Source organism: Lactuca serriola, chromosome 2, assembly GCF_051521515.1.
Source record: "Lactuca serriola cultivar US96UC23 chromosome 2, Lser_US96UC23_V15, whole genome shotgun sequence".
NCBI lineage: Eukaryota > Viridiplantae > Streptophyta > Magnoliopsida > Asterales > Asteraceae > Lactuca > Lactuca serriola.
Window position 1 is genome coordinate 52,326,141 of NC_136409.1, and position 23,074 is coordinate 52,349,214.

A 23,074-nucleotide genomic window follows, 5' to 3' on the forward strand; every position below is an offset into this window, starting at 1 on the left:
TAGACGATTCATTCACTTGTGAATATTATATAGTTTATTCACTTATGAATATTATATAATATTTTCATATCTGAATATTACGTAGTATTACATGGTATGTCACATGTGAATATTACATAGTATATTCACTTACGAATATTAGATTATATATTTACTGATGAATATTACACAGTCTATTCACATATGAATATTACAAGGTATTTTCACAAATATATATAATTTTTATATTTTATTCACATATGAATAACATACAGACTTGTATTTGTTTTTTTGTTTTAATAATCATATACTGATTCAGGTGAGAAAACATATTTATATATGAATATAAAGTGGTAATTTAGTTTAAGCATTTCATCAAACAGTTGTAGTGCATACAATTTAATTTTTTTAAAAATGTTACAAACATGATACTTTGACTATTTAAATCTTACAAAATAATAGATTGATAGAGAATTATATGAAAATTTTCAAAAGAAAAAAAAACGATTTAATCTTTTTCTAACCTCAATTTTGAAGTTTTATTTGATAATCGATGTTGAATGAATGATATGAAGTAGATTTTTTTGTTAATTATCAATGATGTTGATCTAATGACGCTGGGAGTATAATTAATCGTAGATGTTGAAGATCTGGTCGTATTCAAGCAGAATTGAAGGTTGGATTAAAAGAACCAAAAATGAATTTTTGTTGTTAACTGTTGAATCGTGTTGATAAAATGTTATTGACGAAGATCGATTATTGATTAGCACTGGATGATGTTGATGATGGTTTAATTGAAGAAATCTTGATGATTGTTTAAGGTTGGAGAAGAAATTTAGATGATGAATGATGAATAAGTTTGAACTGTAATCTAATTCTCTACAGATACGTATTTGAGATTGAAGGTTGTTATCATATTTACAATTTTGCCACCGTGTCTTTTTATGCTTATATTAAATGAGTGGCTGAGAATGATTCCCCCATTCTCAACCTTTTTTATTTTCTCAATTGAACCCACCTATATATATATATATATATATATATATATATATATATATATATATATATATATATATATATATATTGTAAATCTTTGATTAGTATTTGGAATTATTAGTTGTGTTTTTATCCCTTTTAACCGTGGTTTTTATGAGTTTAAACCAATGTTTTAAAAACCAATTTTTTAGTTGAACCAGTATGGCGACCGGTTTCTGGTTTAACCGGTTCGACCGTCAGATTAACCGGTTTCTATAATTCATCTTTTTTTTTTCTTATTTTTCTACACATACGTACATACATAAATCATGAATTTGACGTCCACAAGTTCAACCATTAAAAAATACATAAAAATAAGTTATAAATCAATCTAAATATATTAAAACAACATATAACTATAAGTTTTACATCAATTCAAATACGTTAAAAGGAAAATAAAGTATAATACTGAAACAAAATATAGTTTTGCATGAATACAAATGAATCAAAAAACATCATAACAATTACCATATGTTTTTATTTATAGTAATTTAAATAGATGTGAAAAAGTCCACCAAAGTTTATTATTGAAAATGATTATTCCTATGTTTTTTATTTAGTTTAACCGGTTTGTTTTGACCGGTTCAACCGGTTTTTTAAAACCGGCCGGTTCAATCCGGTTCAGAAATTGATATAACACCGGTGATAGTTAAACCGCTTCCTTCTCCGGTTTCCGGTTCAACCGGTTCAAACCGGTTTTTAAAACACTGGTTTAAACATAATTAAATGATAAATGATTGTTAGATTTTTTATTCAAAGTCTATTAGAAGTGAATTGATTTGTTTATATTTCCTTTGTCTATTCTATTACATAAAAATGTATAGTGTTTTACGAGACTAATCAATCAGGTAGAAGCTTGAATATTCTTGCAAGTTGTATTTATTCCAAAAAAGACGTCAACTTAGGGGCGGACTATATAGGGGAGAATATAAGTCATTGCCCCATAAATTAAGAAATACGAGTAGAAATTTTATTTTGTACGACAAGAAAAATATAGTGATTTGACCTGCCCATAAGGATTAACGGAAAAGTCTATGAAATTGAGAGAAAGGACGAAAGAGGAATTTATCGTCATTTATCTATGTTATTTATCGGTATTTATCGACAGCAATATCTTTTAATTTTGTTTGTGATTTTAATGTGAAGACCTCAGTTTAATATATTGAAATTTATAGATTATAAATAAAATTCAAGTCTTGATTTCAGATAAGTGGTGATGAGTGCACGCTTGTATAAAAAAATTGATATCGATTCAACTAAATAACAGGTGTCAATTGGGTGTGTGTCGGTGGGGGGGTTCTAAGGCACTCAAGGAATAAAAACCCTAATTTGTGGCCGTGTATAAGTGCTTTGATAGAAAAATACTATTTGTTAAAGAAAGTATTATGAACAATATTTCTTATAATTATTTTTGAAACCGTTATCCTTAATGAAAATGATAAAATCAACATTTAATGTTGATTGAACTTTGGAATTCATAAGAATTTGAATTCTATGAAACCCCTAGTTCATGGTTTTATATTACTTATTTGATAAAAGGCTTTTCTATGAATGATTATCCCAATAATATGGATTTCTTGTAACCCATGTATAGTGTCGAAATATTATATTCGGAAAGTGATGACATGATCTTTCAAGCAAATCTTATATTGTCGGGGCCGAAATGTAGATAGTGATGAGTCAAGATACATTGAGTCTATAAGGGTTAGAAATCCAAGTGATTTCGACTCTATATTTATTTACAAGGCACATTTTTGTTTTCGATTCTATATTTATTTACAAGGCACATTTTTTGCCGCGTCTGTTGTACCCTATAAATAGGGTAGGTATTAGAGTCGAGAGTAACTTTTGTGCTCTTCAGTTTGTAACCACTCTCGAATATCTTTTACTCTTTACAGACTAATACAAGCCAATTAGATTATATTTACATAATGTGTTCTTCCTGCTTTCTTTGATTGATTACGTGTTTGTTACTTGATTCTAACTCGCATCCTTTGGCATCTTCATTTAATCAATTTCAGTTTTATGGTGTTTTTCATATTTTTTGAATATGTAACACCCAGTCCAGGTATTATTTACTTTTTGGTCCCTTATATATTGAATTATTGCTTTTGGAACTTGAAATTAGTAAGTTTGGAGGAAAGAGGGACCATTTCTGACAATTCGAGATTTTGGAGGTGGAGCCAGAATGCAGGCGTTCCCCTGATGAACGCGCTACATTCCTGTGTTGGATGCAAACCCTAACTTTTAGGGTTTGGGACCTATATAAAGAACATTATGTCCCATACCTCAACCTCATTACCAGCCCCTCCACGTTAGAAAACCCTAGAGAGCCTAACACTCATCATCGTTGTGTGATTTTGATCTTGTGAAGATCATTTTGGTGGTTTGAAGCTTGGAAGGAGAAAGAAGAAGTTGGTAAAGAAGAACTTGAGTAGCTAGAGCTCAAAGATCCAGGATAACATCATCATTTTGTACTCCTTTGAGGTAAAAAGCTCACAACTTGCCTTATGTATGCTTAGATCTATGGTAATGATATTTTGGACCTTTTTGGTCCCAAGAATGGATTTTTATGGTTCGCATCCGTTTCTGGACTTAGGGTTGCCACCCTTAATGCTATTTGAGTCCCCAAGATAGGAAAGTCGCCATCTTTAAGGTCTTAATGGGTTCATGCAAGAGTTATGACCATCTTTATGGAAGTTGTTTGCTATTTCTTGAGATTGGGACTTTTGGGTGCACGCAAAGTCACCAAGTCTGTGACTTTATGATTCTAGGGTGCTAGATAGCTTTGATTTATGTTTGGATAGCATCGCTTAAGCATTAAGTGCTTAATGGCCGGTTTTTGGAGTCTGGACGCAAACGCCCTACATAAGGCTTGGGAACACATTGTGTTCCCACTGGAACTTGTGATCTGAATCAAAGAGGAACACCCAACATTCCACAAGGGAACATCGTGCGTTCGTTATGTCAGTGGGACTTTGTGGGCCATTCCCTTGGAATATATGAATATGGTCCTTAATGGATCATTCTTTTGGGCTGTTATTAGACTATATTATGTGTTGGGCTTGAGGGAAGGCCCATTTGAGGAGTTGGGCCCAATTTAGAAAATTGGGCCATAAATGGGCTATTAGTGGGCTTGGAAAGGCTATTTGGACTTGGGCCCTTCATGTTATGGATTTAGGCCTAGTTCATGGACCAAAGTAGATTAAGGGTAAAATTGTTATTTTACCCTAAGAAGGATTATTGGATTTTGACTAAGTGTTATTGTGATAATGATAGTCGGGGAGTCGCGGGAGCAGCCGTTAGAGATTGCTTACCGTAAGATTCAGCATCCAGCTTTGCGAGGTGAGTTTTCCTCCTGTAGGAACAGGTCAAAGGCACCAATGCCGACCTGTTTATGTCTGTTAGTATGTTCCGGATAAAGGTTCGATGTCGGGCAGTGCCCGATGTAGGTTTATACGTTTTCAGATTCCGATCTGATGACGGCCGATGCCTGAGGAATATTTGTATGCTTGATGTCTTCGTGATTCTTGCATGTGTCTGTTTTTATGTTTTCGGACTTCAGTCTGATGCCGGGAAATGCCCGAGGAATGTTTTGTATGTTTCCGGACTTCGATCCGATATCGGGCAATGCCCGAGGAATGTTTTTATGTTTCGAATTTCGGTCCGATGCCGGTTGGGGCCCGAGGAATGTTTATATGATTATGTTATGTGATTGTTATATGTATTTGTTGAAATGTATACCGAGCTTTGTTCGATGTCGGATTATCCGATGCCGGGCAGGCCTGGTGTAGCGGGAAAGGCCCATGATATGTTATTATGTGATTATGTGTATGGTATGTGGTAGTTTGTGGGGACTTACTAAGCTTCGTGCTTACAATTTTCAATTTTGGTTTCAGGTACTTTTGGTAGCAAAGGGAAAAGCTCGGGATGACTGAAGTGCACACACCATGATTTTAGCCTTGGATGTTTTTACTCTGGTAAGTTTGACATATGTTTATGATGTTTTTGCGATACAACAACTTATGATTTTATGTGATGTTTTGATAATTATAGTTTTATTAATAATTAGAAACGTAAATTTTGGACCGTATTTTTGGGATGTTTCACGTTGGTATCAGAGCCTTGGTTTGAGGATTCGGGCACACTCTTGGGTGTGTCTGAACTCAAACTGAGGACTTGGTATACAGATTTTCAAAAGAAAATCGTTTTTATAAAAAGAGTTTTGAAAAGAGAAAAGGGTGTGGTGCGTGCAATCAGCTGAGATCAAGTAAGTTGTCCCAAATTACCCATACATGTTTGTTTTGTTATGATATGCTTATGAGAACTGCATGCTAGATTAGGGCTAAGGATCTAGGACGATGCCTTATATGCCAAATATATGTGTATGAGCTTTATGAATTTCATGCTACTAGTGATTAGTCAATGATACGATGAGCTGATTAGGACATGCTTGATTATGGTTACTCAATGCTCAAATGTTGCTTGCTTTGTGCTTTTAGGAGTTCTAGTTATCTTTTACTAACTAGTAAACAAATACACTGAGTTACATATTGCGAGGACTAAATAATTTCAGAAGGTTAGGTTTAGCCTTATTTCTCAACTCTTGTTTGAGTCTATCCATTGTAGGGTAGGACCTCTTATTCGAAAAATTATTTGGTCTTAGTGATATGTAATGGTATTTACGAGCTAGTTAGGGGGAGATAGAAGGGACTTTTTATGCAACTGATGGCGGAGAGTGGGTCGTAGATTACCCTAGGGCAAGCCTAGGATGAGATTAGCACGTGAAGCAGTAGTAATTAAAGGGACTTGGTGGAGTCAAGATAGTTCTTGGGGAATGTATGGATATATGTGGAAAGTAGTATGAGCCCGTACTACTGAAAGCAGAGGATCCGTACTCTAACCAAGGAAGGCCGAGATGAATCAGGAAACTTGTAGTGTGTGTTATCCCATGAGATATGATGAGTATTCTGATGTTTGTTATTGTGTGTTTTCAGTATATTGATGCTATGCATTACACCCATTGGCAGTTCAGGTGCCGGTGAGGGATCAGGCTCGAGCTTTAGAGCAGGGAAGCTAGATGACCAAATGTGGGAGTTCATTTCATCTGAGATCACGCACAGTATATTATACCAGACTCATGTGATAGTCGATACGGTTAAAGAGGGCATCCTAGAGATTCTTGATGAGAGGCTGAGTGCTTGCCGCACCGAGATGGAGGCCATGATAGGGGCGCACACGATGATATTCAGGGAGTTCCAAGCTTGTTGAGTTCTAGACAATCATAAGTCTCGGGAACCCATTTCTAGTAGCAGGTGGTTGGCTGATGTCGCTAACGCCTTTCACACCAGCTGTTGTCCCGAGGGGGACAAGGTCCGACTTGCTTCCTGCCTTCTGAAGGACAGGGCACGTGATTGGTGGGAGGAGGTTGGACATGCCATTGGAGATGATGCAGCTCTTGATGAGACGACTTGGAGTGACTTTGAGACTAGGTTCAGGGCTGAGTTTGCACTTGTGATTGAGGTACAACAGCCTCCTAGAGAGTTCTAGGATCTCCACCAAACTACTGAGACGGTGATTGAGATCACCGCCATGTTCAGGGAGAGGGCCCTTCTTGTTCCGTAGTACGTGGAAGACGAGGAGATGAAAAAGGCCCGATACCATGAGATGCTACGGATTGATATCCTCCAGTTTTTGATTCGATCCAGCTTTAAGATGCTAGAGGGCATGATTGTGAGGGCTCGAGAAAGGGAGCTGAATTTGGAGATGGAGAAGAAGAGGAAACTAGACGGGGTTCAGATGGGGATTGCGGGTAAGAAGTCCAAGGTATCAGATCACCGATCGAGGAGCTAGCAGGGCCACATCCGTTGTGGCAAGTGCATCAAGTTGCACGGGGGGGCGTGCATGGCTAGTAATTCGGGCTCCTTTAAGTGCGGCCAAACATGTCATGTCAGCAGAGATTGTACTGCTACCACCACCACCACAACAGTATCAAATCTGATTTGCTACCAGTGCAATCAGAGGGGACACACGCACTCCCAATGCCTAAGTGTAGTAGCAGTAGGACATGTGGCGGCACTCGCTCCTACTACACTGAGGATTACCGATGGTCGTCAGGGTCGGATAGAGGCCCCTGTGGCGAAGAGCAAGGCCTTTCAACTAAGAGTAGAGGAGGCACGTGCATCTCCTGATGTGGTGATGGGTATGTATCTTCTCCTTATTTCTTTATTTATATCAAAATTTTCGCATATGTTTATGTGTTTTGTTATAGGATCGTTTCTTGTAAACGGTATATCTGCTCTGGTATTATTTGATTCGGGGTCTATCCAATCCTTCGTGTCGCTCGCACTCAACAAGCAATTTGTAAGAGCTCCATGGGACCTGGACTGGCCACTTGATGTAGAGATAGCGTATGATAGGACAATTCGAGTTGCGAGGGTTCATTGGGGATGTACACTGTAGTTGTTTGATGAGTAGTTTTTTTTGGATTTAGTCCCCGCTCCCGTGCGAGGGAATAAGTTTATCATGGGGATAGAATGGTTAAGCCCCAATGGGGTAGTGATCGACTACGAGCAGCAGCTTCTATGAGTTCGGACCCCAAGTAAGGGAGGTTTAGTGATTTAGGCCGAGAGGCCACAACATGGACCAACTTTGTGTTCAAAAGCAAAGGCAAGATGCTACCTACAACAGGGTTGCGCAGGTTACCTCTCCTATACCATGGATACCCGGGATAAGGGTAATGTGACAATAGATGATGTACCGATTGTGTGGAAGTACTCGAATGGATTTCTAGAGGACTCCCCTGGCATACCTCTAGAGAGGCAGATAGATTTCAGGATTGACCTAGTTCCTAGTGCGGCTCCGATAGCCAAGGCACCATATCGGTTCGCTCGTCCCGAGATGCCAGAGTCGTCTACATAGCTGTAGGGGCTGTGAGACAAGGGATTTATCAGTCCGAGTAGTTCACCATGAGGAGCCCGATCCTATTCAAGAGGAAGAAGGACAATTGACATCGAATGTATATAGATTACCGAGAGCTGAATAAGGTAATGGTGAAGAACCATAATCCCCTCCCGAGGATTGATGATTTTTTTGACCAGCTTTAGGGTGCATCTTGGTTCTCCAAAATTGATCTACGATCGGGTTATCACTAGATGCGAGTCAGGGATGATGACATGACGAAGACAACCGTTCAGACCATGGTCACTACGAGTTCGTGGAGATGCCGTTTGGGCTCACCAATGCTCCTACTGAGCTCAAGGATCTCATGAACCGCGCGTGTACACCGATGCTGGACCGGTTTGTGATAGTCTTCATCGATGCTATGTTGGTTTACTCCAAGACTAAAGATCAACATGAGGAGTGTAGAGTCTATTTGATTGCGTCCTGGGCTCGGTCCATAGCCTAGTTTCAATGCAGGTATTGGGCCTGTCCAGCCGTGCATTATTTTATATTAGGGTTTAGTATATAAGCTGCATGCATGCAGGCTTAGAGGGCATCGCTTGAATTGTTTTTTCTTTACATCGCTTGTAAACCGTAGCTCGCCTCTAAAGCGGAAGTTATTCATTGAGCTCTACTGAGGCATGACTCATTTTTGAATCATAAGCATAAGTTTGATTCTGTTTTGTGTTCATACTTGTATTAATCATATACTGTTTCATTACTTTTATCGTTCTTGTGAAAGATCTAATTGATCTAAGAGTTTTTGAACTCATCATTTGGTATCAGAGCAGGAGACTGTGTAATCCATACACACCTCTTCTGTCAAAGAAGTTCATAGGGTGTTAATTCCGCATTGATTGATATTTATTGAGCCGTCACTCTTTATTGGCGTATCTCATTAATTGTTAATCTAACCCTATCGAAAAATTAAAAGTTTGATCTTTTACAGGTTTTCGATCAAAAGTATTCACAATGTCTATGGACGATTCTCAAACCAATCCAATAAATATCTCTAACAACATAGGGTCTACAAAGAGAATACCGATCTTGTATACGCAAGACTATGAAGTTTGGACGCATCACTTTGAAGACTACATGATTGGATCGGAGGAAAATGGGTATCTAATCTGGGAAGCAATCATTTCAGGCCCATTCGCTCACTCAAGCACATCAAAGATTGTTAAAACACAGAAAGAATACAATCAGCTTGTCAATGACGTCAAAGACATTCCTCAGGATGAAAAAGAGAAGTTTCAGTGCAACATCAAAGCTCTACGGATGATAAGGTTTGCGCTGCAATCGGATATGTTTCGTTTGGTAAGCTCCTGTGCTACAGCTAAGGAGATCTGGGATAGATTGAAGGAATTATATTCCACATATGAAGATCTGAAACACTCTATTCAAACTTTCCTGTTATCTGAGTTTGGTGATTTTAAACAAAAGCCTGATGAGAAACTTGTCCAGACTTTCGATCGTTTCAATCATCTTTTGAGTAATATGATAAAGCATGGAATTGAAAGAAAGGTGATTGAACAGAAGGTCACCTTCATGAACGGTCTCAGACCTGAATGGATGGCCGTTGTGTCAACTATCAAAGCTCATGAACAGTTCAAGTCATACTCTCTGGCAAAACTTGTGGGTATTTTAAAATCCCATGAGAATGCCTTATCGAAGGAAACGAATGTGGTTTCTGGTCTGGGTTCTTTAGCTCTTGTCTCCAAAGGAAGGAGTTCGGTTGAAGAAGAAGAGGAATTAGATCTTGCAGATTTTGATCTAACCGGCAAAGAATATGCAATGACGGTGTCAAATCCCAGAAAATTCATAAAGAAGAAATTCCCAGCCAACAAGAACCGAAACTGGCAGGGAAGTTATAGCGCCGAAAGGATCAAGGAGGAACCGAAAATGTGGTAAAAGTCCGAAGAGTCAAAGAAGGAAGCTAAAATTGGAGGAGACTCAGGATTCGATTGTCATTACTGTGGAGGCAAAAATCATTTTGCTAAAGACTGCATGCTGAGAAAGAAAGATGAGAAGACAAGCGAAGATGATGATGAAGCGAGCCTCCTGAGAAGATTAGAGGAGATAAAGAAAAGAAAGTCTGCTGTTAATAACTCTACCATGAATGTTTTAATCGTGCAGGGTTCAAACAACAGTGATGAGTTTGGAGGTGTGGAGGTCTGGTCCACAGATTCGGAGGATGATGAAGTTAGGAAGCCCACTCACGGAAAAGCTATGATGGCAAAAGCAGAACAGACAATGGGGAGATGCTTTGCAGTGACCGAGGGTGTGTCCCAAATGAGAGGATACACAACTGATGGGGGAATTGAAGAAGAAAGAGAGCGAGAGGACAGATGTTTCGCTCAGATCAACGAATGTGATGAGTTGATAAAAAGGTACAAAATATTCTTGCTTCTCTAAAAATACCTGCTAATAATTATGAAAAGGAGTTAAATAATTTAAAGTCAAAATTCTCAAGCATAAGTAGCAGTCTCACCCAAACCCGTGTCATGAATTCTAACCTAACTGATCAAATCAGCAAGATTTCTTCAAAGAGTGAGGAACGAATAATGCGGATCGAGCAGAAGGAAAAGGAATTAATTAGATCTAAAGATGATTCTATTTATTTGCAGAGAGACAATCTTAAACTTCTCAAACAGAGAAATGTTTTTTGTTTAATTGCTAAGAGACTTTATTTTAACATAACTCAGTTGCATCTTGATTGTGAAATAGGGAAGAAAATACACCGTATGATTTTACCTTTCCTTGAATTAAAGGAGGATGAAATCGATGCAGAAGCATACAACTGTGAAAGCGTTGTATCTTCTGACAAGGTGTCTCCAGCATATAAGATAGGTCTGGACAAAATTGAATCCTACATAAAGTCCAACGACCACAAGGACATGCTCAAAAATCTGCTAGATGAAAATGATAGATTGAAATTGAGAGCCGAAACTATAAAAAAATTTGACTCCTTGAATGCCAACTTAAGTTCAGAAAAAAAAATTGATGCTGGAAATACAACTAAACTTAATGAGGATGATGATATGAGTGAAATTTCTATAGAAGATTTGGTAGGCTGTTCTGAATTAGCCAAAAACGAACCCAAGTCCCATAAGAACCTTATTTCTGAAAGCTCTGTTGAGTTTGCTCGTTCCTCTACCGACAAGTCCAAAGTTCTCAAAGCTAAAGTTTTTGTGTACAAAGAGGTTCAGACTATCCCAAATCAAGTCTACACTGTGCTGGGAGTCACTCCACAACAAACTACAGAGTTAACCGCTATGGTTGAAGAAGACAATGCTGGTGGATGTGATGAATTCTTTTGGTCGGCCCCAATCGACAACGCAGACGAGACGAAGGGTCTTTCTCAGAAAACCTCATGGAGAGTCAAAGGTAGATATATACCTGAACCATTAAATGAGTCTACAAAGTACGATGTGCCGAGCACAAGTGGAACTAAACCATCTGTGGATGAACCGATGCAAACCATGAGTGATACTTCTTCAACAAAGAGTGAATGATGTGCTCATGCTTCTAAAAGAAAGGCCAACATTCATAGAAATCCAAAATAGGTGGCTGATTGAAAGCATCAACGAAACATAAGATACAAGAAGAATCTCTCCGAAAGAAAGCGATTTTGGAACTCTCAGAATCCTGATTTTGTAAGGATTGAAAAGAAGTCTAAATTGGAAGAAAACTCAAGGAACCAGAAGCACAGTTACGATAGGAACCGAAAAGAATGTTTCAGTCCTTCAACAGATAGGAACCGAAAGGGTAGTTTCGGTCCCTCGACTGAATACAACCGAAAGAGCAGTTTCGGTCCATCACCCATCAACAACCGAAAGGGTGGTTTCAGTTCATCTTCCAACTGCAACCGAAAGGAGAGTTTCGGTCCCTCATTCCATGACAAACGAAATAGCAATTTCGGTCCTCATGCCTACTAGTCTGATCATAAAAACCAAAAATCTAATGTCTCTCCTAATTCCAAATCTCTAAATTCCAGTCCTTCTGTCAAAAACCCCAGTCCTCCTAAGTCAACAAAAATTAAAGTTTTCACCATTAAAAGAAAAGACGTAACAACTTTAATTAAACGCACATATATGGTTGATATTTCTCTTACTATACCATGTCCTGTAAAAGGCTCACAAGGACCCAAGAAACTTTGGGTTCCTAAATCTGCTTAACTTTTTTAAAGGTTATACGTGACGAGCAGTTTGACGAAGAATGATACATCGATGGTGGATACTCGCGTCACATGATAGGAAGTAAGGAAGAACTAAGAGAGTTTCGTTCTCTCAAAGATGGTGGTATAGTAAAGTATGGCAACAACTCTTTTGGAACTATTAAAGGCTACGGAATGATCACTAATGACGAGTTCTCCATAAGGAAGGTTGCATATGTTGAAGGGCTCCAACACAACCTCATTTGTGTATCACAACTGGTGGTTGGTACCGGGTTAAAAGTTTCATTCGACGATGAAGGCTCAGAAATTGTCGAGAAGAAGTCAAACAACATTTTGTTGAAATCAAAGCGAAAAGGGGAAATGTATCCCCTCAACCTCAATCCGATAAGAGGTAAACCAACAGTCGGTTTACTCACAAAGGATCACTCCGATGAAAGCTGATTATGGCACATAAGACTTTCTCATCTGAACTTCAAGGACATCAACAAATTGGTCATAGGTGATCATGCTCGAGGGCTGCCAGTTCTGAAATTCGATAAAGAACATCTCTGTGCAGCATGTGAAATGGGAAAGTAGAGTCGGCAGAGTCATCCTTCTATTATCAACACTAAGGTAATAGAACTATTGGAGTTACTGCATATTGATCTATGTGGTCCATCGTCCATCGAAAGCATTGGGGGAAACAAATATATTCTGGTTATAGTAGACGATTTCTCAAGGTTCACATGGACCTTCTTTCTCAAGCAAAAGTCTGAAGCTACTCCAAAGCTCAAGCTCTTCATTAAACAGATTGAAATGCAACTAAGAAAGGTGGTTCGTAATATAAGGAGCGACAATGGCCTGGAATTCAAAAACACAGATTTTGAATGTTTTCTGGCTGAAACGGGGATGACTCACAATTTCTCAGCCCCCTATACTCCACAACAAAACGACATTGTTGAAAGGAGAAATCGATCCCTGTGTGAAGCTGCTCGCACCATGTTATGCTTCACATCCTTGCTATTATACTTCTGGGCTGATGCAATTGCAGCTGCATGTTATACTCAAAATCGATCTTACTTGAATAAACGGTTCTCCATTACTCCTTACGAGATCCTGAACAATCGAAAACCAAACGTGAAATTATTTCATGTGCTCGGTTCTAGATGCTTCATTTTCAACTCCAAAGAGAATCGAAACAAGTTCGATGCTAAGGCGGATGAAGGAATTTTCTTAGGCTACTCCCTGAACTCCAAGGCATATAGAGTTCTCAATAAATGCTCGAAGAAAATTGAAGAAACATATTATGTCACTTTTGATGATAGTTATGTTATGAAGTTAAAAGCAACAGAAGATGCATCACAAGACATATTTCCAAAGAATGGTCAGATTACTATCTCCATCTCGAATCTTTTCAACCAGTTCATGCTTTTGTTTGATGAGCCTCAAAAGGCGATTGACTCTGAATCAACTGCGAGAGATAACAAAATTGATAATCTGAAACAAGTTATAGATGATGTTGCTAGAAAAATGGCTGATGATCAATCTAAAGAAACCGAAAGTGAAGACGCAAGCGAACCTTCTGGTGACCGTCCTACTGTCGAGGGGGAGGGTTCTTCTCATCATGATCAAGATTCTTCATTCCAGGGGAGAAATCATCGCCAAATACAACAAGCTCTACTGAAATACTGACCAATGAAGGAGGTATAAATGCTGGTCCTGAACATGAATCGTTCTTCGAGGGGGAGAAAACAGTTAGTGAAGATGACAATTTATCTGAACTCGAAGAAGAAATCAATGCTGAATTGGATCCTATCAATGATCCAAAGTTTCCTCCACTTGTCAAATGGACCAAAGATCATCCCCAGACTCAAATTATTGGGGAATCCTTGGAAAAGGTGTTGACTCGCTCTCAAATCAAAGCGAAACAAGTTGCCCTATTTTCGAAAGTTGAGCTTTGTATGTTCAATTCATTCGTGTCCAAACTTGAACCAAAGACTATTAATTCAGCTCTTGATCATTCAGAATGGGTTCAAGCCATGCAGGATGAGCTAAATGAGTTTGAACGAAACAAGGTATGGCGTCTTATTCCAACACGAAAGGATGCCTCAGTTGTCGGTCTCAAATGGGTATTCAGAAACAAGATGGACAAAGAAGGAAATGTCATTCGTAATAAAGCAAGGCTGGTGGTCAAAGGATATTGTTAGGAAGAGGGAATTGATTATGAAGAAACCTTCGTTCCAGTGGCTAGATTGGAATATGTTCGTATCTTTCTTGCGTACGCTGCTCACAAGAACTTTGAAGTCTATCAGATGGACGTCAAACGTGCCTTCCTCAACGGTGAACTTGAAGAAACCGTATATGCTGAGCAACCGCCAGGATTCGTGAACGAGAAGTATCCTGATCATTGCTATATCCTCGACAAAGCTGTCTATGGCATGAAACAAGCTCCCAGAGCATGGTATGAAACTCTCACTCGTTTCTTAAAAATGTCTAAATTCAAACAAGGTTCGGTTGACCCAACCTTCTTTCGTAAGCGAGAAGGTAACCACCTTATGATAGTCCAAATTTATGTTGATGACATCATCTTTGGCTCCACGAATCCTAGCTTAACAGCTGAATTCCGAAAGTTGATGGAAACTAAGTTTGAGATGGCTCAATGGGTCCAATTAAATTCTTTCTTGGATTCAACATTAGACAGGGACCCGAAGACATTTTTATTAATCAGGAAGCATATACCAAGACTTTGCTCACCAAGTTTGGAATGACGGGAGACTCCAAAGTAAAAGTGCCGATGGCTTTTGGAACCAAACTCACACCATCATTGGAGAAACCAGCCGCTGATACAACGCTTTATCGACAGATGATCGAGTCTCTAATGTATATTACCTCCAGTCGACCTGATATCATGTTCTCTGTCTGTTATTGTGCTCGATTTCAAGCCAACCCCCGAGAACCTCATCTTCAAGCAGTGAAGAACATCTTTCGCTATCTAAAGCGAACTTCCTCTCTCGGTCTATGGTATCCAGCCAACTTCGGATTCTTCGTTCAAGCATTTTCAGATGCCGATCTGGGTGGCTGTGGATTGGATCGTAAAAGTACCACAGGAGGATGTCAATTTTTGGATGGGAAATTAGTCAGTTGGCAATCAAAGAAACAAACTTGTGTTTCGTTATCCACTGCAGAAGCCGAATACATTGCTGCAGCATCCTATACATCTAAAGTCATATGAATACAGAGTCAACTTCGGGATTATGGGTTAAACATGAAGAAAATCCCACTATATTGTGACTCTGAAAGCGCAATCAGAATTTGTCACAACCTAGTGCAACACTCGAAGACGAAGCATATCGGACTGAGGTACCATTTCATCAAGGATCACGTCGAAGATGGAAACGTCGAAATTCACTTCGTCAGAAGGACTGATCAACTGGCAGACATATTCAAAAAGGCCTTACCTGAAGCAAGCTACCATAAGAACTTACAAGGCCTAGGAATGATGCAAGCCGAGTCAGTACAGAAATCGCCTTCGCTTCCATAAAGGCAACAAGCTAAATAGAGCGAACCTACATGAACCAAAATGAACCAAGCGTTCGGTCTATTTCGGGTTCGGTCTATTTGAGGTGAAGTTCGACCATGAACCGAAATTAACCGAGCGTTCGGTCTATTTCGGGTTCGGTCCTTCTGAGCTTATTTTTTTAAGGCACTTCAAATGTATTCTTTTGTATACTTTTTTATTACTTCTTTTCTACTCACAAAAATCCAAAAATATTTTTATTATATATATATATATATATATATATATATATATCCATATTTCTAACGTTTTTATGTTTGTCTAAGTGTGATTCTCGATGGCCCAGCTAAGACAGGTAAAAGTTATTTTTTTTAGTTAGGCGTCCCTAGAAGCATGTTGTTGTATGTAGACTCAAGCCTCAACTGATTCTGAGTGAAGCCTTAATAACATGATCTACACCAATCATGTTTTCCCAATCCAGGCTATCAAGTTCACTCTAATCATGAGCTACCTTAGTCTACTCAAACTGAGTTTAGAGTTTTCTGCATGGTCCTTCTTTTCTTTAAAAAGCAGAGGTACATTCTCTTTTTATATCATCTCCATCACCTTTCTCCATTATATTACGTTCATGATCTTAGTTTCATGCCACTATGTACTAAGTGAAACCCAAAATTCAACACCACTAATGAATTGACGGTGAATTCAAAAATTCAAGCTATTACTTGTTACCCATTGAAATCTCTTTTTTTTGAGTGATCTTTATGAGATTGCCTTTCACCAAGGCTTCTCTAACCCTAAAAGATCCAGTTTATTTTTTTTTGAGATTTCTTTAACTCTCTCATCACTATAAATAATTTCACACCTACTCGTTCAACAGATCACAATGATCTCACAAGTACTTCATTCACTTTTGGTCTTATGTTAAGTATCGAAATTATGAATTGAAGCGAAAGCCACCCTTTTTAACCTTAAAAAGACGCCTTTCAAAACTTCTCAACAAGTTATTGATTGTTATTTCATGGGAAACCAAGCAAGCACTTCAATGTCTCTCTTGATTTTGAAGGAAGTGATTTTTGCCCATAATCAATCGTTTTATGTCTAAATACGACATCACAGATAATCCCAAAAATACTCGTTTTATTTCTTTATCTTTTACACCCTTTGCACGAAAATTTTTAATTTTTCCAAATTCTAAGTTTCACACAGATTAATGATTCAAATGATCAAGGCACAAACAGTCAAGCGTCATAAGGGGAAACAATTGGGATAAAGTGGTCGCTGACTCAGCAGAAATCCAAACGGTTTGGCGATTTGAAAAAGGTGAGTTTTATGAGAAGGCGTGAAAAAGGGAAACGTTTTTCTCTCTTTCCTGCGTCATCTTCTGCACGCCAACTGTTCACACATCAACTCAAGCGCTATTTTTGAGATAATCCAAGATTTCAGCCGGATTCTTCTCTCTCTTCCTAGTACGTATAAAAGGAAGTGGAACAGTACTCTATCACTATAACTGTCAGAAGGCATTTGGCAGACAAGCTCAGACTAGCACTGGACGTTCTCAGCCGTATCGAGGGTGTTCCGATGACTGGCGTCCATCCGAAACAAGGGGGAGAGAAAGAGTCAAAGCAGCAACCTCCTCCTTCCAGCTCAAAACCAGCTGATGAACCGAAGGTTAATGAAGCTTCGGTCAGTAACAAAGATAAGAAGAAAAAGAAGATTGGTGAAGACGACACAGACAATGAAGATGACGTGTATGTCGACATTCCCAAGAAACATGTTCCAAAGGACAATACTTCTAAAAAATAAACGGAAGAAAGCACCAAGAAGCATCGCGCTGAGCTAGAATAGAAGCGAAAGGAGGCGGAGCTCCTTGAGAAGAAAAAATCTATGTTTCCTGTATGGACTAAAGACTCTCTCCAGTGGTGTGCAATCGACGAGCCAACTGTTCTATGGATCAAGCCAATAATGGGATTTGGCCTTGACAACTCCAAGGATGCACAGTTCGATATGCCAATCAATCGAAAGGCATTCATCTTCCACTGCTTCAACTCGACTGTTGCCATTCCATCTCCAGACCCGAAGGTAGATAGGGATCTGTTGGAGTTTTACTTGGAGTTTGCTCAACCTCAATACCAGACTTGGAGATCAAAGAAGATAACCACAGTCAAGGTGATGAAGCCCTATTCAGCATGGAAATTTATCAATGCCAAATTCAGGGTGACTCGAGGAACCGAAGGCTCAGTTCACCATTTTTCCCTGGCTGATGGCCTTATTTGGTTATGACAGTCGTGGGTTGCTGACATACATTGGAGGGTCTGGTTTCCTTACTGGGGTTGAGTGTGCTAGGTTCTTATGGAGGAGGCGTACAACTGCATATTCTCCATTCACCCGGGGGCGAAAAAGATGTACCGGGGTCTTCATGCTGATTATTGGTGGCCCTACATGAATCAGGACATAGCATGGTATGTAGAGTGGTGATTGACTTGTCGGAAATTCAAGGCTGAACACCAACGACCTCATGGAAAGATGCAACTGTTGGATATTCCTGTGTGGAAATGGGAAGATATCACTATGGATTTCATTACGAAGCTTCCCAAGACCGCACGTGGAATGGATTTGATATGGGTCATTATGGATTGGTTGACCAAGAGTGCTCATTTCATCCTGATGCAGGAGAGTATATCGCCTGAGATGCTAGCCGAGATATATGTACGATAGGTGGTGGCACATCATGGAGTGCTGGTGTCGGTTGTGTCAAACCGAGATGTCCGTTTCACTTCTAGGTTTTCAAAGCGGTTCCATGACGAGATGGGTACTCGTCTTAACTTCAATACCGCTTTTCACCCTCAAATGGATGGAAAGAGTGATAGGACGATTCAGATTCTAGAGGACATCCTGCGGGCATGTGGATTAGATTTTGGAGGCAGTTGGGATACATATCTTTCGTTAGTGGAATATTCGTATAAGAACAGTTACCACGCTAGCATAGATCCACCTCCCTTCAAGATGCTTTACGAGAGGAAGTGTAGGACCCCAATCTGTTGGGGTGAAGTTGGCCAAAGAGTCATGGGGAGTATTAAGGTGGTACTCAAGACCACGGAGAAGATCCAGCAGGTCCGAAGCAGGCTCCAGACTACTCAAAGTTGGCAGAAAAGCTCTACCGACAAGCGCCATTCAGAACTGGAGTTTCAGGAAGGAGACATTGTCCTCTTGAAGGTGTCACCTTGGAAAGGTGTCACCCGATTCAGGAAGCGAGGCAAGTTAGGCCCCAGTTACATCAGCCCGTTCATGGTTTTGGCTCGGGTAGGCCGGGTTGCTTATTGTTTGGATCTTCCAGCAGAGCTCAGCTAGATCCACAACACTTTTCATGTCTCCCAGCTGCGGAAGTGTTTAGTGGATGACTCTGCATTTGTGTCTTTAGAGGATATTAAGGTGGACAACAACCTGAACTACATCGAGATACCAATAGCCATTCTTGACAGGAAGACGAAGAAGCTGAGGAACAAGAGGGTAGAGCTGGTGAAGGTGCAGTGGCAGCACCGCAAGGGCTCAGAGTGGACTTGGGAACCCGAGGAGTAGATAGGGGAGCACTACATGGTGTTATTTCCAAATGTAGCGGACTTTAAGGGACGAAGTATGTTTCAAGTGGGGGAGAATTATAACACATAGTCTATATATTATTTACATAGTGGTTCCTTGTATATTGAATTATTTCTTTTGGACCTTGAAATTAGTATGTTAGGAGGAAAGAGGGACATTTATGATAGTTCAGGATTTTGGAAGAGGAGCTTGAATGCTAGGCGTTCCCCTGATGAACACGTTGTGTTCCCGTGATGGATGCAAACCCTAACTTTAAGGGTTTGAGGCCTATATAAAGAACATTATGTCCCATACCTCAGCCTCCTTACCGAACCTCAATCCCGATGACTGGATACTCCTCAACAACATTCTACTGTCGAATCTCGTGGAGTATCAGCCTATCATCGATCATGTCAAGCGTAAGCTTGTTTGCTACATTCATGAAGTAGCGAAGATGGACCAGGAGATTGCCTCTGCCATACACAAGCGACCAATGATCAAAACCATGGGTAAAGCTGGCAATGTCAACACCATGATCAAAGGGAAAATCGATTTGAAGTACCATACAGTCATGTTCCTTAGGGGCGAAGGCCAAAAATGCCTGTTCGCTCTTGTCGACAAACACCTTTTCTCGACAACTTGTCTCAAGCATATCTTGGAGATCAATCAAAGGTGTGACCAAAACAGTGCTGCTGATAAGAAGCTATTCGTTGACATGCTGAGGTGGTACATTCAGTTTAGACAAACTCTTCTTGCTATTATTCCTCGATTATTCAAAGTTATCAAGATGGTGAAGCCTGCTTAGAAGAAATAATCTCTCGCCTCATTTGATGCAAAGGGGGAGATTGTAGAGTCTATTGGATTGCGTCATGGGCTCGGTCCATAGCCTAGTTTGAATGCCGGTATTGGGCCTATCCATCCGCGCATTATTTTGTATTAGGGTTTAGTATATTAGCTGCATGCATGCAGACTTAGAGGGCATCACTTGAATTGTTTTTGCTTTACATCGCTTGTAAACCCTAGCTCGCCTCTACAGCGGAAGTTCTTCATCGAGCTCTGCTGAGGCGTGACTCAGTTTTGAATCATAAGCATAAGTTTGATTCTGTTTTGTGTTCATACTTGTATTAATCATATACTGTTTCATTACTTTTTATCGTTCTTGTGAAAGATCTAATCGATCTAAGAGTTTTTGAACTCATCAAGGAGCACTTGATGGAGGTGCTGGAGATATTGAGGAAGAGAGACTTTTCACAAAGTTCTCCAAGTGTGAGTTCTGGTTGCGCGAGGTGCAGTTTCTGAGGCACCTTGTCAACCAGAAGGGTATTCTGGTCAATCCGACCAAGATAGAGGTCGTGATGCGGTGGGAGGTTTGAGGTCTCCAACTGAGATTCAAAGTTTTCTTGGTCTGGGGGGTTATTATCATAGATTCATCTAGGATTTTTGTAAGATTGCTATTCCCTTGACCCGACTGACCAAGAAGTCGATGACATTCCACTGAGGGCCTGAGCAGCAGGCAACCTTCGAGACTATCAGACAGCGGTTGTGTGAGGCTCTAATTTTGACCATGCCAGAGGGCGTCGACAATTTCGTGGTTTACTATGACGCCTCAATCACGGGTATGGGTGCAGTGCTGATGCAGCAGGGTCATGTGATAGCATACGCTTCGAGGCAGTTGAAGCCTCACGAGGCGAACTACTCGACACACGATTTTGAGTTAGGGGCTATGGTTTTCACCATCAAGATTTGCAACACTACCTCTATGGGGTTCGTTGTACCATTTACATGGACCACAAGAGCTTGAGGTACCTAATGGATCAACCAAATCTGAACATGAGGCAGCGTTGGTGGTTAGATGTGGTGAAGGATTATGAATGTCAGATCCTTTATCACCCGGGGAAGGCCAATATGGTGGCCGATGCTCTTAGCCACGAGGCAGTGGCAGATCCGATTCGAGACAGATGTCTGAGGATGACAGTGATTACTCCGTTGCTGGAATGGATATGGGAGGCTCAAGTTGTCGGTATGAAGGAGGAGCGCTGGAAGTGTGAGTGGACCATAGGCCAGGTGGCCTTATTTGGTTATGACAGCCGTGGGTTGCTGACATACATTGGAGGGTCTGGTTTCCTTACTGGGGTTGAGTGTGCTAGGTTCTTATGGAGGAGGCGTACAACTGCAGATTCTCCATTCACCTGGGGGCGAAAAAGATGTACCGGGGTCTTCGTGCTGATTATTGGTGGCCCTACATGAATCAGGACATAGCATGGTATGTAGAGTGGTGATTGACTTGTCGGAAATTCAAGGCTGAACACCAACGACCTCATGGAAAGATGCAACTGTTGGATATTCCTGTGTGGAAATGGGAAGATATCACTATGGATTTCATTACGAAGCTTCCCAAGACCGCACGTGGAATGGATTTGATATGGGTCATTATGGATTGGTTGACCAAGAGTGCTCATTTCATCCTGATGCAGGAGAGTATATCGCCTGAGATGCTAGCCGAGATATATGTACGATAGGTGGTGGCACATCATGGAGTGCTGGTGTCGGTTGTGTCAGACCGAGATGTCCGTTTCACTTCTAGGTTTTCGAAGCGGTTCCATGACGAGATGGGTACTCGTCTTAACTTCAATACCGCTTTTCACCCTCAAATGGATGGAAAGAGTGATAGGACGATTTAGATTCTAGAGGACATCCTGCGGGCATGTGGATTAGATTTTGGAGGCAGTTGGGATACATATCTTTCGTTAGTGGAATATTCGTATAAGAACAGTTACCACGCTAGCATAGATCCACCTCCCTTCAAGATGTTGTACGAGAGGAAGTGTAGGACCCCAATCTGTTGGGGTGAAGTTGGCCAAAGAGTCATGGGGAGTATTAAGGTGGTACTCAAGACCACGGAGAAGATCCAGCAGGTCCGGAGCAGGCTCCAGACTACTCAAAGTTGGCAGAAAAGCTCTACCGACAAGCGCCATTCAGAACTGGAGTTTCAGGAAGGAGACATTGTCCTCTTGAAGGTGTCACCTTGGAAAGGTGTCACCCGATTCAGGAAGCGAGGCAAGTTAGGCCCCAGTTACATCAGCCCGTTCATGGTTTTGGCTCGGGTAGGCCGGGTTGCTTATTGTTTGGATCTTCCAGCAGAGCTCAGCTAGATCCACAACACTTTTCATGTCTCCCAGCTGCGGAAGTGTTTAGTGGATGACTCTGCAGTTGTGTCTTTAGAGGATATTAAGGTGGACGACAACCTGAACTACATCGAGATACCAATAGCCATTCTTGACAGGAAGACGAAGAAGCTGAGGAACAAGAGGGTAGAGCTGGTGAAGGTGCAGTGGCAGCACCGCAAGGGCTCAGAGTGGACTTGGGAACCCGAGGAGTAGATAGGGGAGCACTACATGGTGTTATTTCCAAATGTAGCAGACTTTAAGGGACGAAGTATGTTTCAAGTGGGGGAGAATTATAACACATAGTCTATATATTATTTACATAGTGGTTCCTTGTATATTGAATTATTTCTTTTGGACCTTGAAATTAGTATGTTAGGAGGAAAGAGGGACATTTATGATAGTTCAGGATTTTGGAAGAGGAGCTTGAATGCTAGGCGTTCCCCTGATGAACACGTTGTGTTCCCGTGATGGATGCAAACCCTAACTTTAAGGGTTTGAAGCCTATATAAAGAACATTATGTCCCATACCTCAGCCTCCTTACACGCCCCTCAACCTCAGAAAACACTAGAGAGCCTAACTCTCCTCATCCTTGTGTGATTTTGATATTGTGCAGATCATTTTGGTGGTTTTAAGTTTGGAAGGAGAAATAGGAAGTTGGTAACGAAGAACTTGAGTATCTTGAGCTCAAAGATTAGGGATAG